General features: G+C 45.0%; 1 pseudogene; it reads left to right on the top strand.

The window, feature by feature from the left end:
• Window positions 1-250: 250 nt before the first annotated feature.
• LOC122439455 lies at window positions 251-14362 on the top strand (annotated as a pseudogene).
• The last annotated feature ends 854 nt before the right edge of the window (window positions 14363-15216 follow it).

Here is a 15216-nt window from a genome sequence, read left to right as displayed (position 1 = left end):
CCAGTGCCTTCCCTCAGAGGGGCTGAATTGTAGGGAACCAAAGAAACCAAATCTAGTTCACATTAGGCTGATCTGTCATATCTAGTCAGGATCAGTCCATCCCAACAATACCCTCACCCTGACTTTCCCCTCACCTTCCTGCCCTGGACACTCCACCCAAGGAAGACAGACCAGGCTCTGGACACTGCTCTGGGCTATCTCAGCACCTGCTTCTTCCACAGGCACCTTGGCCTTGAGCACTCCAATGGCCATGAGGCCGAACAGGTCTCCAGAGGAGAGCACTGAGGGAGATGCCAGGAGAACAGAGTGGAAGCCCACGGTGAGAGGTAGAGGCAGCAAAGCTGGGCTCTAAGCCAGCTCTATAGGAAGGGCATGGTCTGGTCCCTGAAGCACCACAGACTGCTTGCCTGGGCAGCTGAGTGAACTTCCCTGTGACTGTACACAGGATGGGAATGCCTGGTCCTGCCTGAGATGGTGGGGGTGGAGTGGGAAAAAAACAGGACACTAGCTTCGTCAACTGCCCTGTGTCCAGGGAGAGTTAGGAAAATGCTCAGTGTTTGTCCAGGTAAGCAGGACACAGTCGGGAAGGAAAGCCTTCATCCCTGTTTCACACAGACCATCCAGTAGCTTCAGGCTACTCCCTGCACAAAAGGTGGAGGAGAAGGCCCAGCGCTAAGGTCTGACTTAGATTAGTAAATCACTGATGAAATCTATTATTTTCCTTAGGACAAAGATGCTTTCAAAGACATCTCTGTATACTTCTCCAAGGAAGAATGGGAAGAGATGGGAGAATGGGAAAAAATCCGATATAGGAATATGAAAAGAAACTACAAAGCGCTGGTTGCTATAGGTAACAGGAAGTGTTGGGTGCCTGTGAGCCTGGGAAACATGAAACAGGTCTTCACCCTCAGTGTTCACTTGCTGACTCTTAGGTGGCTGCATCTGCTCACAGTTCCCTTTTGTGTGGAGACTAACCTGGAGGAAATGTTTACACTTCTGTACCAGAGGGAGGTTGACCCTCTTGTCTTGTTCTAGATTCTCCCAGCCCATCCCACTGATTCCCTGACTTTGTGACACTTTCCATTGCTTCTGTGCTGTGTTTCTCCTTCTTAGAAGAAATATTTTTCTTCTTTCCAGGTTTCAGAGCCACTCAACCAGATTTCATGCATCACCGCAGGCAGGTCATCAAGCCCCAGGTAGATGACACTGAGGATTCTGATGAAGAATGGACACCAAGGCAGCAAGGTGAGAGGCCAGGAGGATTTGGAGGTGTCTTCCTGAAACCAGCCTGGGCTTAGGTCTCAACTTCATCTCAGCCATTAGCAAGGAAAACATAATTTTCAGCATTCCAAAGTGGTTGTGACCAAATATTTACATAAGCCTGAATGAAGATGAATGTATAGGTTTTCCCGTGTAATTCTCAAAAGTTTTATGGTTAAAATTTATCATTCTTTTTAAAAAATAATTATTTTTGCTAAACATTCTTAGTGAAAGGCAGTTAAAGAAACCTTAGAAATAAATTCACCAAACAGATTTAATACTAATCTCATTGGTTATTGGATTAAATCTCTTCGAAAAGGAAGTAATTAACATATTATGTCAAGATACATTATTTATGTATGTATATAAAAGAAAACCCATGATCTTTTTACCCTAAGGTTAAACTAATTCTGTATTTTGATTCTGGGAAAGGGTTGGAGAGAACTATTTATTCTCCATGATCTTTCCCAAATTTCACTGACCAGAGATGGCATCAGGTAAATAAAATGAAGTACACTTATTATAAAATAGAAGTGAGCGCTCACTTCCTCTTTTGCTGCTCAAAGAGTTTAGAAGAGTTAATCTGCCTAGACTGGAGAAAACAATTTAGACAGTTCTATGATTCTCCATCTATGGATTTCTGTTCTCCCAGATTTTTAAAAATTATTTATTTAGTTTTGGCTGCACTGGGTCTTTGTTGCTGTCCATGGGCTTTCTCTGGTGGCGGTGAGTGTCTTCTCGTTGCAGAGCATGTACAGGCTCTGTAGCTTGTGACACACAGGCTCAGCTGCCCCGAAGAAAGTGGAATCTTCCTGGACCAGCCATCGAACCTGTGTCCTCTGCATTGGCAGGCAGATTCTCATCCACTGTGCACCAGGGAAGTCCCTCTGTTCCCTTAGGTTATTTAAACTAGGGAAAGGAACATGAAAACCAAACATTTGGTTGTCTGCAAAGGTTTTGACATAAGGAGAGATTCTTCATAGGGAATACATACTCCTCGGTTCACCATACACCTGCACGTCCTTATTTACCTTTTTAACAATTTCTGAGTGTATGGCACACTGTTGCTAACTATGTACACATTAGTGTTAGTGACCATAGTGCTAATCTTTCAGTCATGTCTGACTCTGCGTACCCATAGACTGTAGCCCACCAGGCTCCTCTGTCCATGGGATTCTCTAGGCAAGGATCCTGGTGTGGGTTGCCATCTCCTGCTCCAGGTGATCTTCCCAACCCAGGAACTGGGCCTGCATCTGTTGCATCTCCTGCATTGCAGGTGGATTTTTTACCGCTGAGCCACCGGGGATATATATACACATTGCTGTACCACAAATCTGTAGAAATGTTACATCTTGCGTGACTGAAGCCCTAACCCACTGAGTAACAATTCTCCAATCCTTCCTCCTCACAGCCCTTGGCAACCACAATTTTATTTTCTGTTTCCATGGATTTGATTACTTTAGATACCTCATGGAAGTGGAATCAGGCAATATTTGTCTTTTTTGATTGGTTCATTTCACTTAGTATAATATCATCAAGGCCCTTCCATGACGGAGCATATGACAGAATTCGTTTTTAAGGCTTTGAAACATTCCATTGTGTGCATGTGGATATAAGAGCTATAACATATTTCTTATATAAAATATTTATCTTTTATCCACCAATGAACATTTAGATTGCTTACACATCTTGCCCATTGGGAATAATGCAGCAGTGACCATACATGTGCCCACTATTTATTCAATATCTTGGTTTCAATTCTTTATGGAAATACACTCTTGAGTGGGATTGCTAGATCATACAACGGTTCTAATTTTCTGTGGAAACTCCATACTGTTTTCTAGAAAGCTTGCAACATTTTACATTGCCAACAGTAGTGTATAAGGGTTCCAATTTATCCATATCCTTACCAAACTTGCTATTGTCTTCTTAGACATATTGCCCATCACAGAAGGTTTCAATTTGTATTTCCCTATTGATTAATAATATTGAGCATCTTTTCATATGTTTGTTGGCCATTTGTGTATTTTCTCTGGAGAAATGTCTATTCAACTCCTTTTCTCACTGTTAGTCAGCTCAGACTGCCATAACAAAGCAGACTGCATTCCTTAAACCACAGAAATTTGTTTTCTTACAAGTCTGGAGCATGGAAATTTGATATCAAGGTGCCATCATGGTCAATCAGTTTCTCTTCCTGGCTTGTAGGTAGCCTTCACACTGGTGTATGCTTAGTAACCCCTTATCAGATGCATATTTTACAAATATTTTCTACCATCCTATAGGAGGCCTTTTCAACTCTGTTCACTGTGTCATTTGCTGCACAGAGGTTTTAAGATTAATCTCATTTGTCTATTTTTACTTTGTTACTAATACTTGTGCACTTGGTAACATATCTAAGAAATCATTGCTGATTCAATGTCCTGAAGCTTCACCCTTGTTTTCTTCTAAGAGTCTTAGCAAGTCTTGCATTTAGGTCTTTCATCCATTCTGAATTGATTTTTCTTCAAGATGTGAGATGTTCATTATTTTGCACATGGTTATTTTGTTTCCCCAGCACCATTCATTACAGGGATTAAACTTTCCCCATTATCTTGACACCCTAGATGAAGATCATTAGACCACGTATCCAAGAGTTTATTTCTGGCTGTCTATACTGTTCCATTGATTGACATATCTGTCTTTATGCCAGCCAGCCTCCTCAGTGGCTCAGCAGGTGAAGAATCTGCCTTCAGTGCAGGAGACACAGGAGATGTGGGTTCACTCCACGGGTTAAGAAGATCCCCTGGAGAAGGAAATGGCAACCCTGTCCAGTATTCTTGCCTGAGAAATCCCCTGGACAGAGGAGCTTGGTGGGCTACAGTCCAAAAGGTCACAAAAAGTCAAGAAGACTGAGCGACTAAGCACACATTTTTTGCCAAATCTACACTCTTTTGGTTCCTGTACCTTTGTAGTATGTTCGGAAATCAGAGGCTTCCAGCTTTGCTGTTCTTTCTAAGATTGCTTTGCCTATTTGGGGTGCTCTGAGATTCCGTGTTAACTGTTGGATGGATTTCCTATATCTGAAAAAGCTTCCATTGGGATTTTAATATGAATACCATTGAATCTTTAAATTGCTTTGGGTAGTATGAACAGCTTAATAATATTAAGCCTCCAAATCCATAAACATGAGACACCTATCTATTTATTTATGTCGGATTCCTTTCAGCAATACTTTGTAGTTTTCAACATATAAGTGTTTCATCTCCTTAAGTTTACTCCTAATTACTTCATTCTTTTCAATGCTATTATAAATAAGATTATTTGTCCAGTGGCTAAGACTCCACACTCCCAATGCAGAGAACTTGGGTTCAGTCCCTAGTCAGGGAACTAGATCCCACATGCTGCAACAAAGACCTGGCACAAACCAATAAATAAAAAGAAATATTTTTTTTTCATTTAGCTCTTGACTATAGCTTTAAAAAAATAAAAAATAAATAGGATTGTTTTCTTATTTTCCTTTGTGGAATGGTCATTCTTCATGCATGGAAAGATATTTCAATGTTGATTTTGTACAGTGCAACTTGCTGTGCAGGATTTTTGTCTGTGTGGATTTAAAGATCTTTCTGCACATAAAACCATGGCCCTGGGACCAGACATAATTTTTCTTCCTTCTTGCCAAATGGAAGCCTTTTGTTTCCATTTCTAACCTAAAGCCCTGGCTAGGAGTTCTAATATTATGGTGAACAGAAATGTTGATAATGGGCATCCTTGCCTTCTTTTCTTGATCTTTTTCACTGATGACTATGATGTTAGAGGTAGACTTTCAATATATGACCTTTATTATATTGCAGTAACTTCCTTCTATTTCTACAGTGTTGAGTACTTTTGTCATGAAAGACTAGTAAATTTATTAGATACTTTATGAACATCAGATAAGGCACAGATGAAGTTTCATATTTTTTTTTTTAATTTTTAAGATAATTATGTTATGCTCCCAGTGGAACCATGGGAGGTGATGATACAGAAATCATCTTCCATTCCTCCTTTGGTAATCATTGTCTTTGTCACTCTCTAGCTTAGAATTATATGTCCTTAATTAGAATACCCAGAGTTTGGAAACATTTACCAATCAAAACACTGATTCTCATCATTTTTTAGGTAAACCTTCTTTGATGGCCTGCAGAGTGGAGCACAGTAAACACCAGAAGGTGAGTATTTTCCAAATCCTGTTCCCAAAATATCCTCCTCATGGATCCAATCACAGGTGAGAACAGGAGAAAACACAGAGATCCTGGAGATGGCTACCTTCCTGTCCTGGATCTTTAGCAAACTGTCTGATATCATCACCATCTTTACAGTCAGTAAGAACAACAACAGTAGTGGGAGGTTCTGTTGTTACATTATTTTCATAATATTTCAGACTTTAAGCATTTTATGTGAATAAACTTACTTAAACCTTAAATCAATCCTACAGTACCTATAAGTAGGTATATAGCTATCACCATTATAAATCCAAAAAATGAGGTAACAAACATTTGATTATATGCCTGAGATCACAGTATCATGGGTAGTGCAATCTAAACCAATGCACGTTCTCTAAACCCCTTAAAAACTGATTAAAACTTCCATAGTTCTATGAAGCTTATTCATACATCTTTATATCATTCATCTGAGAGATGTTTTCAACCTCAGTTCTTTTGTGCTGTGCTAGGGAGGGATATGCTAAGACATCTGACTAAGGGAAGCTTAAGGACATGCTGGGCAGTTTGTACAGTGGACAGTCCAAGATGAAGAAGGAGACAGGATCCCTACCTCAGAGCCTCCCACTCCAATAAGAGGAAGCAACTCGCAACCCTGAGAAGCCTCAGGTTTATGACTGAAAAGCAACAAATAAGAAAATAACAGAAGGACTTCACATACATTACCCACTTTTGAGTAGAAACTCATCATCTGGGCATCATTTCAAATGCTCCTTCTTGCAGGAGGCAGTAACAGCTCCTCCTCTGAGCTCTAATAGGCAACTCTCCTGTTTGGAATCATGTGTTCAGCCTGCCCCTGTGTTGTGAGCTTTGAGAGCCTAGCCCACCCGCATTCATTCTCAGAAGTCCAGGCCCAGCTCAAAGCCCCTGAGGGACCCCTGAATGTTTTGTGAATGAGTGACTCCACATTTGAGCATTCATCTAGGAGTAGAAAGGTCAAAGAATGCTGACGATAGTATCTGTGAGCTAGACTTCAAATATAGATGCAGTTTAGGGAATAAATTCATACCAGGGATGTACGCAAATGTTCTTACTGTATTAAACAGCTCACAAAACAATTTGTTGAAGGTTATTAAATTTCATGTCCACTATAATATTAAGAATTAGCCTGTATATCAATTCATGGATCAGGAAACTGAGGAGAATCAGCTAGTCATACAGCCTTGTTCAAGGAGAACTGATGAGACCAGCTACTTTAATTCCAAACATTGTCTCTAGGACATGCCAACCATCTCATTTTTTTATTGTCTAAATGTGTTTCTGCCGATCGTCTTTTCTCTTCTTAATCTCACTGCTTTGTCACCTTATTTTCCAGATGTGTTTTGTCCCCTCTGTAATTTTCCATACTTCCTTGTCCATCAAAGGGCCACTAATTAATACAATCCCCCCGGATCTCTCTACGAGCACTTACCCTCTTCTTTCCCTGACCTCCAGCTATTCTCCCTGCTTTGCTCTCACTTTTATGCAGAAAGTTGCAGGGGAAGAACCTTAAGATATGAATTCTAGTTTTGATTCACTATCCACATAGGTCCTTTTGTTACATTCCAGTGTTCAGGCCCCCTGCCCCCCACCCCCGGCCCCAAATAAGGTATTTCCAAGAATTGACAAAGTAGTAACTAAAGTCATGCATGTGAAAACACTTCATAAAGTCCTAAAGAACTAAAGAAATGCCTGTTGTCTTTTACTCACATGGAAGAGAATGTCCAGGGCACCATTAAGTAAGGAATCTAGTTTGAAGGAATTGCCGGGAGTAGCAAAATTGCTGAAAAAGAGTGGCTCCAAGCAGGCTCAGAAACCAGTGCCCCATCACAGAAAAGCAAGGACCCCTGGACAGTACCCCAGACAAAAAGCTGGTAAGAGAAATTTGGGGAGTTCCTCTAATTACTTCCTCTAATCCCTGTAGAAAAACTAATAAGTATGACCTAGGTGTGTGGCATGGACTTTGGGTAGGCATGGGTTTAAGCTGGACTGATCTGAGACATGAAGTTAGCACTGGGGCCTTGGGAAAATCTTATACATTTTCTGATGTCCTGATTGCTATGTGTAAAGTGAAGATAAGGATACATAACTCATACAGTGCTTGAAAGCCTTACATTAAATGCAAAAGTCTGACACCTACAAGTAGTTCGATAAACCCAGCTGTGATAATGGGAACCGAGCTTTGTTAGTGTTTATGACCAGACCTCTGCTCAATGCCTTACGTGTCACGTGCCCTTAACATATATTTTCTGAGTAGATGTGTCAGTGAACTATTTCCTAAGTAAAAAGGTTGGGAAGTTAAACCTACTAACAGGACGTGAAGGGAGCTATCACTGAACTGGGCATCTGTGGTCAGTGGAGCCTCAGTCTCGTGAACCTATAGTTAAAGGGACAAGAAGCAAAGTATAGAGAATGGACTTCCTGGTGGTGAAGTGATTAAGACTCCATGCTTCCACTGCAGGAGGTGTGGGTTCCATTCCTAGTCAGGGAACTAAGATCCCACAAGCCATGCAGTGTGGAGAAGAAATAAATAATGTATCATTAAAAAATAAAATTGCAAAAGTAAAAGTTTGAAAAATACATGTAAGAAAGTTTTAACAAAGTGTATAGATGGACAGGTAGGAGATCTCACACTTTCCAATAAAACAGGGACTAACTCCCCAGACCCCACCGGCCTTGCTTAGCTTCTGTTCTCCATCTTAGAACTCAGAAGAAGAGACTGGAGTGAAGAGGTACAGTCTACGAGAAAGAAAGGGCCACGTGTACCAAGAGGTCAGCGAGCCCCAGGATGACGACTACCTCTGTGAGTGACCCCACTGGCCCACTCATGGAGCAGGGGCTACGGCGCCTTGGTCCACTAACCTCACCTCACCATTTGGTCCCCCGGCCATCCCCTTCCTCTATGACTTGGGGTGCAGGATCGAGGCCAAATGCCATGAATGACCCAGTTCCTTCTGAAGGTCGTTATGACCAGCAACATCACTATACCTCCTCTCATTCCTGTTCTCACCTCCAGATTGTGAGGAGTGTCAGAACTTCTTCATCGACAGCTGTGCTGCCCATGGGCCCCCAACCTTTGTAAAGGACTGTGCAGTGGAAAAGGGGCATGCCAATCGCTCAGCCCTCACGCTGCCCCCTGGGTTAAGCATCAGACTGTCGGGCATCCCTGACGCTGGGCTTGGAGTGTGGAACGAGGCGTCCGATCTGCCGCTGGGCCTGCACTTTGGCCCCTACGAGGGCCAGATCACAGACGATGAAGAGGCCGCCAACAGTGGATATGCCTGGCTGGTGAGAAGCACCCGTTTCCCTGTCCTCTGGCCTCTAATGGCTTGTATGTGGTGGGGGGTACTTCATGTCTACATGTGAGGATGCAGATGGTGATAACACAGTCGGCAATGACACAGTCAGCCCTGGGTACTGTGTGCCCTGGGCGTGAACACAGGACTTCCATCTAAAGGTCAGAGGAGAGGTGGGACCACAGTGTAGAGACACTCAGGACCTCTATCTAAAGGTCAGAGGAGAGGTGGGACCACAGTGAACAGACACTCAGGACCTCTATCTAAAGGTCAGAGGAGAGGTGGGACCACAGTGAACAGACACTCAGGACCTCTATCTAAAGGTCAGAGGAGAGGTGGGAGCACAGTGTACAGACACTCAGGACCTCTATCTAAAGGTCAGAGGAGAGGTGGGACCACAGTGTACAGACACTCAGGACCTCTATCTAAAGGTCAGAGGAGAGGTGGGAGCACAGTGTACAGACACTCAGGACCTCTATCTAAAGGTCAGAGCAGAGGTGGGACCACAGTGTACAGACACTCAGGACCTCTATCTAAAGGTCAGAGGAGAGGTGGGACCACAGTGTACAGACACTCAGGACCTCCATCTAAAGGTCAGAGGAGAGGTGGGACCACAGTGTACAGACACTCAGGACCTCTATCTAAAGGTCAGAGGAGAGGTGGGAACACAGTGGTACACATTCACAGGACTTCTATCTGAAGGTCAGAGGAAAGGTGGGAACATAGTGTAGAGACACACAGAAGTGACTCCTCCCTTGTGGAGCCTTTGCCTTCAATGAACCAAGAGACTCAGACTTGGAATGATGAGTAAGGGGCTTACCGTGTGGTCCGACCGGCAGGTGAATCCATGCAGGCTGAAAAGCACCAATGACTACAGAGGGAAATTGGTCTTCTATATCTTCCTACCAAAAAACAAATAAAAGAAAGAGGGAAGCTTGTATCTCTTTTTCTGACACTCAGATCACCAAAGGGAGGAACTGCTACGAGTATGTGGATGGAAAGGACACGTCTTGGGCCAACTGGATGAGGTGAGTGCAGTGAGGCTGCAGTGTGTAGACATTGAGACTCCCTCCATCCCACGCCCCTTTCCTTCTCAACCCGGCTCCCTCAACAGCTTTCACATCTTCCTTCCTCTTTTCCCTCCATATCATGCTCTTTCATTTCAAAAGACACTAGAAAGAAGGAAATAAAAATATGGCATGTGCCATCAAGATACAAGTCTATATGCTGAACAAAACTGGTGGACTTGAAAACAACTTGAGGAGTCTAGATTCACTAGGGACACTTTAACTCACTTAATGGACACTTACCACGCACTTTATGTTTCAGTTTAGACAATGAACTTCGTTACTGAAGCAGATCACACAACCCGTGTCCTTTTGGAGAACATACTGCAAACAGACATTAGCCAATTGATTTTAGGAACAGTAACCTTATTTTTTCTATCTTTGAGTAACTACACAGCGCCAGGAAAACCTAATACAGGAGACCTTGACTCTGTGTGGGCAACAACCTCTTCAGGCTTGGTTCCAGTGAGAAGTGGGCCCTGAGACCTCAGAAGGAATGGGAAGCAGGATGGCCCTAGGTGGGGCCATTCTCTGAGGACCTCTCTTTCATCAGGACAGGCAGACAGTGAACAAACTATTAGTGTTCCGTGTCTCAAGCTATATCAGAGCTCTCTCCAAGTGTCCGTGGGAGAGGGTGGGCAAGCGAATAGGACCCTGGATACACGTGGGGAGATGGGAGAAAGCCTCGGGAGAGAAGGCAGGCTGGGGTGAGTGCTGAGGGCTGCGTGTTAGACAAGGAGCACCAAGTCCTGTGGATGGAAGAGAACTTAATTCAGAGTTTAGAGGAGCTGGAAGTCACCAGCCTCACAGACAGTCCAGGTGGAGACGAGTCTGGAAGTGGGCTCTGGAAAATGGCTAAGTAGGTAAGGAGAGAAAGGCATGGGAATTCACATGGCCTAGTCGAAGGTGTGAATAGAAGGTCCACATGAGGGGCGGCCTCAGAGGCAGAAGGCAAGGAGCTGGGCATGGTCGGAGAGTGGAGGGCACTCATCACCTGAGGTTTCTTTCCCTTTCCCGGCCTCGCCCCCAGGTATGTGAACTGTGCCCGGGACGACGAGGAACAGAACCTTGTGGCCTTCCAGTATCACGGGCAGATCTTCTACCGAACCTGCCAGGTGGTCAGGCCGGGCTGTGAGCTGCTGGTCTGGTACGGGGACGAGTATGGTCAGGACCTTGGCATCAAGCGGGACAGCAAGGGGAAGAGTGAGCTCGCGGCCGGGAGAGGTGAGTGTCAGCCCTCTTCCAGCACCCGACCCCATCGTGGGAGCCTCCGTGGTCCGATTTCGAAGCAGAGTACAATCCAGTCCAAAGTCAGTTGAGTTGCAATTAAAATGCCTCAGAATTTTATTCTTGTCATATGATTGTTAGGAAAAATTATTATATTAAAAATGCTAGTTCTAATTTTTAATATTTCATGCAAAAAAATGGGTAACATCACCTTCTGCTGAAAGGCTTAGAAGCAAAAAGCAAGTTTTCTAGTACCTACCAGCTCTCTGCCCTTTACCTCTTACTTCCTTATTCCCTCCCATTTCTTTTTTTTTTTTTTTTTTACTAAAATAAAGACATTTTATTTTAAAATATTAATAGGACAAAGATATTTAAAGAGTCACACTAGGAAATTTATGAATGACATCTACCAATTTAAAGAAAGTAAATGGAATTCCTTAATCATTAGTATTTTTTACATTTATGTATTTATTTCATTTACTCATTAGTTGGAAGCTAATCAGTTTACAATATTGTAGTGGTTTTTGTCATACATTGACATGAATTAGCCATGGATTTACTTGTATTCCCCATCCCGATCCCCCCTCCCACCTCACTCTCTGCCCGTTCCCTCTGGGTCTTCCTAGTGCACCCAGCCCGAGCACTTGTCTCGTGCATCCAACCTGGGCTGGTGGTCTGTTTCACCCTAGATAATATATATGTTTCAATGCTGTTCTCTTGAAACATCCCACCCTCGCCTTCTCCCACAGAATCCAAAATTCTGTTCTGTACATCTGTGTCTCTTTTTCTGCTTTGCATATAGGGTTATCATTACCATCTCTCTAAATTCCATATATATGTGTTTCTATGCTGTAATGGTATTTATCTTTCTGGCTTACTTCACTCTGTATAATGGGCTCCAGTTTCCATCTCATTAGAACTGATTCAGATGAATTCTTTTTAATGGCTGAGTAATATTCCATGGTGTATATGTACCACAGCTTCCATATCCATTCGTCTGCTGATGGGCATCTAGGTGGCTTCCATGTCCTGGCTATTATCAACAGTGCTGCGATGAACATTGGGGTGCACACATGTACAGTGATGTGCATTTAGTTACTGTTCCAGTTTGTTGTCATGTGAGTTCACACTCTGTGCCAGATGGGGCTCCACACACCGAAACAGACAGAACCACTGCCCTAGGGCAGCAGGGGCTTCGTACCAGACAGGGGCTGATGCTCTGAGGGAAACCAGCGCAGGGAACGTGCCTCGGGTCAGCGTGAGCAGAGGGTGGGGTGTGGTGCGGGACGGTGGGGCAGCATCTCTGCAGAGATAACGCCTGCGGGGAAGGATTCCAGACAGGGAAGCGGCCAGTGTTGCAGCCCCAGGGCCGGGAAGAGAGGCCATGCCAGGGGTCGCGGGAGGAAACACAGAGGGAGAGGAAGGAGGCTGGACGGGACACGGAAACCTCAGGGCATGTGTCTACGTGCAGGCCCCAGGGGTCCTCCTGGGTGAAACAGAACAACTGCACGGCTTTCTGCTGCAGGCGGCATGTTCTCTGTGCCAAGACGATGCTTTGGTTCATTTTGGGGAGGAGACATCAGCGGGGAGCCCCCCTCAGAGGTCAGTTCATTGCCAGACATGAGGGGAGAGTGGGCTGTCTGAAGATGCTTGGGACTGAGGGTGTGAAGAATCTGGCTGGAGATGTATTTTTAAATAGGGCTTCCTAGTGCACGTTAAATGGACTAAGCCTGAATGAAATAATGAGGTATGACTACTGGTGAGGCTTGAGAAAGGATGTGCCTTTATTTTATGATCTATGGGAAACTGAGAGAGGAGTAATTTGTGAACCAGTTTGAGCAGCAGGGGCCAGAGACCTGTAGTCAGTGGGACCTGGGCCTCTCGGTCTCGTCCAGTCTCAAACCCACTTCCTGCAGAGATCGGCACAAAGGCTGCTCTTTGAACAAGGAGCCACAAAGTCAGATTTACCCACACCTGCTGTAACCACCCCCTGTGCTGCCTCCCATATGCAGAGAACTCCAGGCCAGGAGCCCCTAACTTAATAGACCCTTTCCCCTCACAGGGAGCCACTCAGGAGATTTCACCTAAGTCATCAAGTCTTATCCCTCAGTAGGGTAAATACCTGTGGCCACTGTGACATGACTCTTCAGACACTTACACGCAGGGAAAGTCCCTACAGATCCAGCTCTATCAGGAGAGACACTGCCTCTGATGCTGCTGTAAGGTCCCTATCTGGGTGATATAGAGAAAAGGCCCCTGACACCAACTTCCTGGATTTCTGTAGATGTAGAGAATAAGAGTGGAGTGGAAACATGGACTATAAAGACACACTCGATGGGAGACAAATCGTGCACTGTCAACACTTAGGTGATTACTGGTGAGGGCCTAAATATGGCAAACCAGCTACCTGACCAAAAGCTTCCTCTTTCAGCAGAACCGAAGCCCAAGATCCACCCGTGTGCCTCCTGCTCTCTGGCCTTCTCCAGTCAGAAATTCCTCAGCCAACACACCCAACGCAGTCACCCCTCTCAGACCCTCCTGAGACCATCTGAAAGACACCTCCTCCAACCAGAGGATCCCTGCCCAGGCAATCAAAATCAGCAATATTCAGATCCACACAGCCCGAGCGACAAACCTGAGGGTCACAAGACCAAGGCCAGGCCCCAACCTTTGCTGAAAAGCATAAGGCTGAAGAGGATTTCAAGGGCCTCTTCCTACTCACCTGGAGGACAAATGGGGGGTTCTGGGGTGCATGAGAGAACGAAAGACGAGCCCAGCACACTCCAGAAACTAAATCCAGAGGACACAGGCACATTGCTAACGGGGGGCAGGGGTCTCAGGGATTATGAGGGTCACGTATGGAGAGTGTAGGCAAGCCTCCAAGGACAGGTCAAGTCTCAGCACACACGAGAGGACACACACAGGGGAGAAGCCCTATGTTTGTGGGGAGTGTGGGCGAAACTTCAGTAAGAACTTCAACCTCATCACACTCCAGAGGACACACACAGGGGAGAAGCCCTATGTTTGCGGGGAGTGTGGGAGAAGCTTCAGTCACAAGTCCGTCCTCATCACCCACCAGAGCACACACACAGGGGAGAAGCCCTATGTTTGCGGGGAGTGTGGACGAACCTTCAGTCGGAAGTCCGTCCTCATCAGACACCAGAGGACACACACAGGGGAGAAGCCCTATGTTTGCGGGGAGTGTGGGCGAAACTTCAGTCAGAAGTCCATCCTCATCAGACACCAGAGGACACACACAGGGGAGTAGCCCTATGTTTGCAGGGAGTGTGAGTGAGTCATGACCAACAAACCACACCTTAGCCATAGGAGGATTAGTGCAGCCACCCCATGCCTCAGTTCTCAGGGGGCCTCAGAGGAGGCCTGTGACCCATTACTGTCCACAAGAGTATGAGGAGAGACTACCCAGGTGGTCCAGTTGCCAAGACTCTAATGCAGACACCCACGTTCAATACCTGATTGCGGAACTAGCTCCCACAGGCTGCAACTAAGACACAGCACAGCCGAATAAATAAATAGATAATAAATATTTTAAAGAAAGAGTGTGATAAGCACAGAATTACTTGTTAAATAGACCTTCCACTTTCATGACAGGAGAGGAGGTAGATAAACAGCAGAGGGTTTCTTAAGTGTTCTGGAGATGTTCATGCCAATTGCCTTCATGGTTTTTCAGGACTCCTCTTCTAATAAATTTTTTCTCCAAACAAATCTGAAGCCCAGACTATGTACTCATTCCCCCCTTATCACTGACAGTAGTGGAGTCCAGTCATAGCTGAACCCCTGGGAAGGCATCATTCTGGAGCCAAGTCAGTTAGGTCACTGGAGAGTCAATCCTGGGTCCAGGGAGAGGAATGTAGGGGTTGAGACAGACTCACCAGGAAAGGGATTCCCTGGTCTCCTGGGAAGTGTGGCCTCTCCTCCTTATAGACCTCGACTCTCCTTTGGCCTCTCCTGGTTGCCCTCTGGTTTCCTCTGACTTCTGTAGCCTCAGCCAGAGACAAGCCCGCACAGCAGCGAAGACGCAGCAAGCCGAAAATAAATAAATAACCTTGCTTTAAGTAGGAGATCGCAACATTCTCTGCTGATCCAGAGGCTAGGACTCTGAGCTCCCAACACAGGGGGCCACGTTCA

This window comes from Cervus canadensis, chromosome 4, assembly GCF_019320065.1.
Source record: "Cervus canadensis isolate Bull #8, Minnesota chromosome 4, ASM1932006v1, whole genome shotgun sequence".
Taxonomy (NCBI): Eukaryota; Metazoa; Chordata; class Mammalia; order Artiodactyla; family Cervidae; genus Cervus; species Cervus canadensis.
Note: the sequence above shows the minus strand (reverse complement) of the source record. Positions and strands in the feature narration are given on the sequence as shown.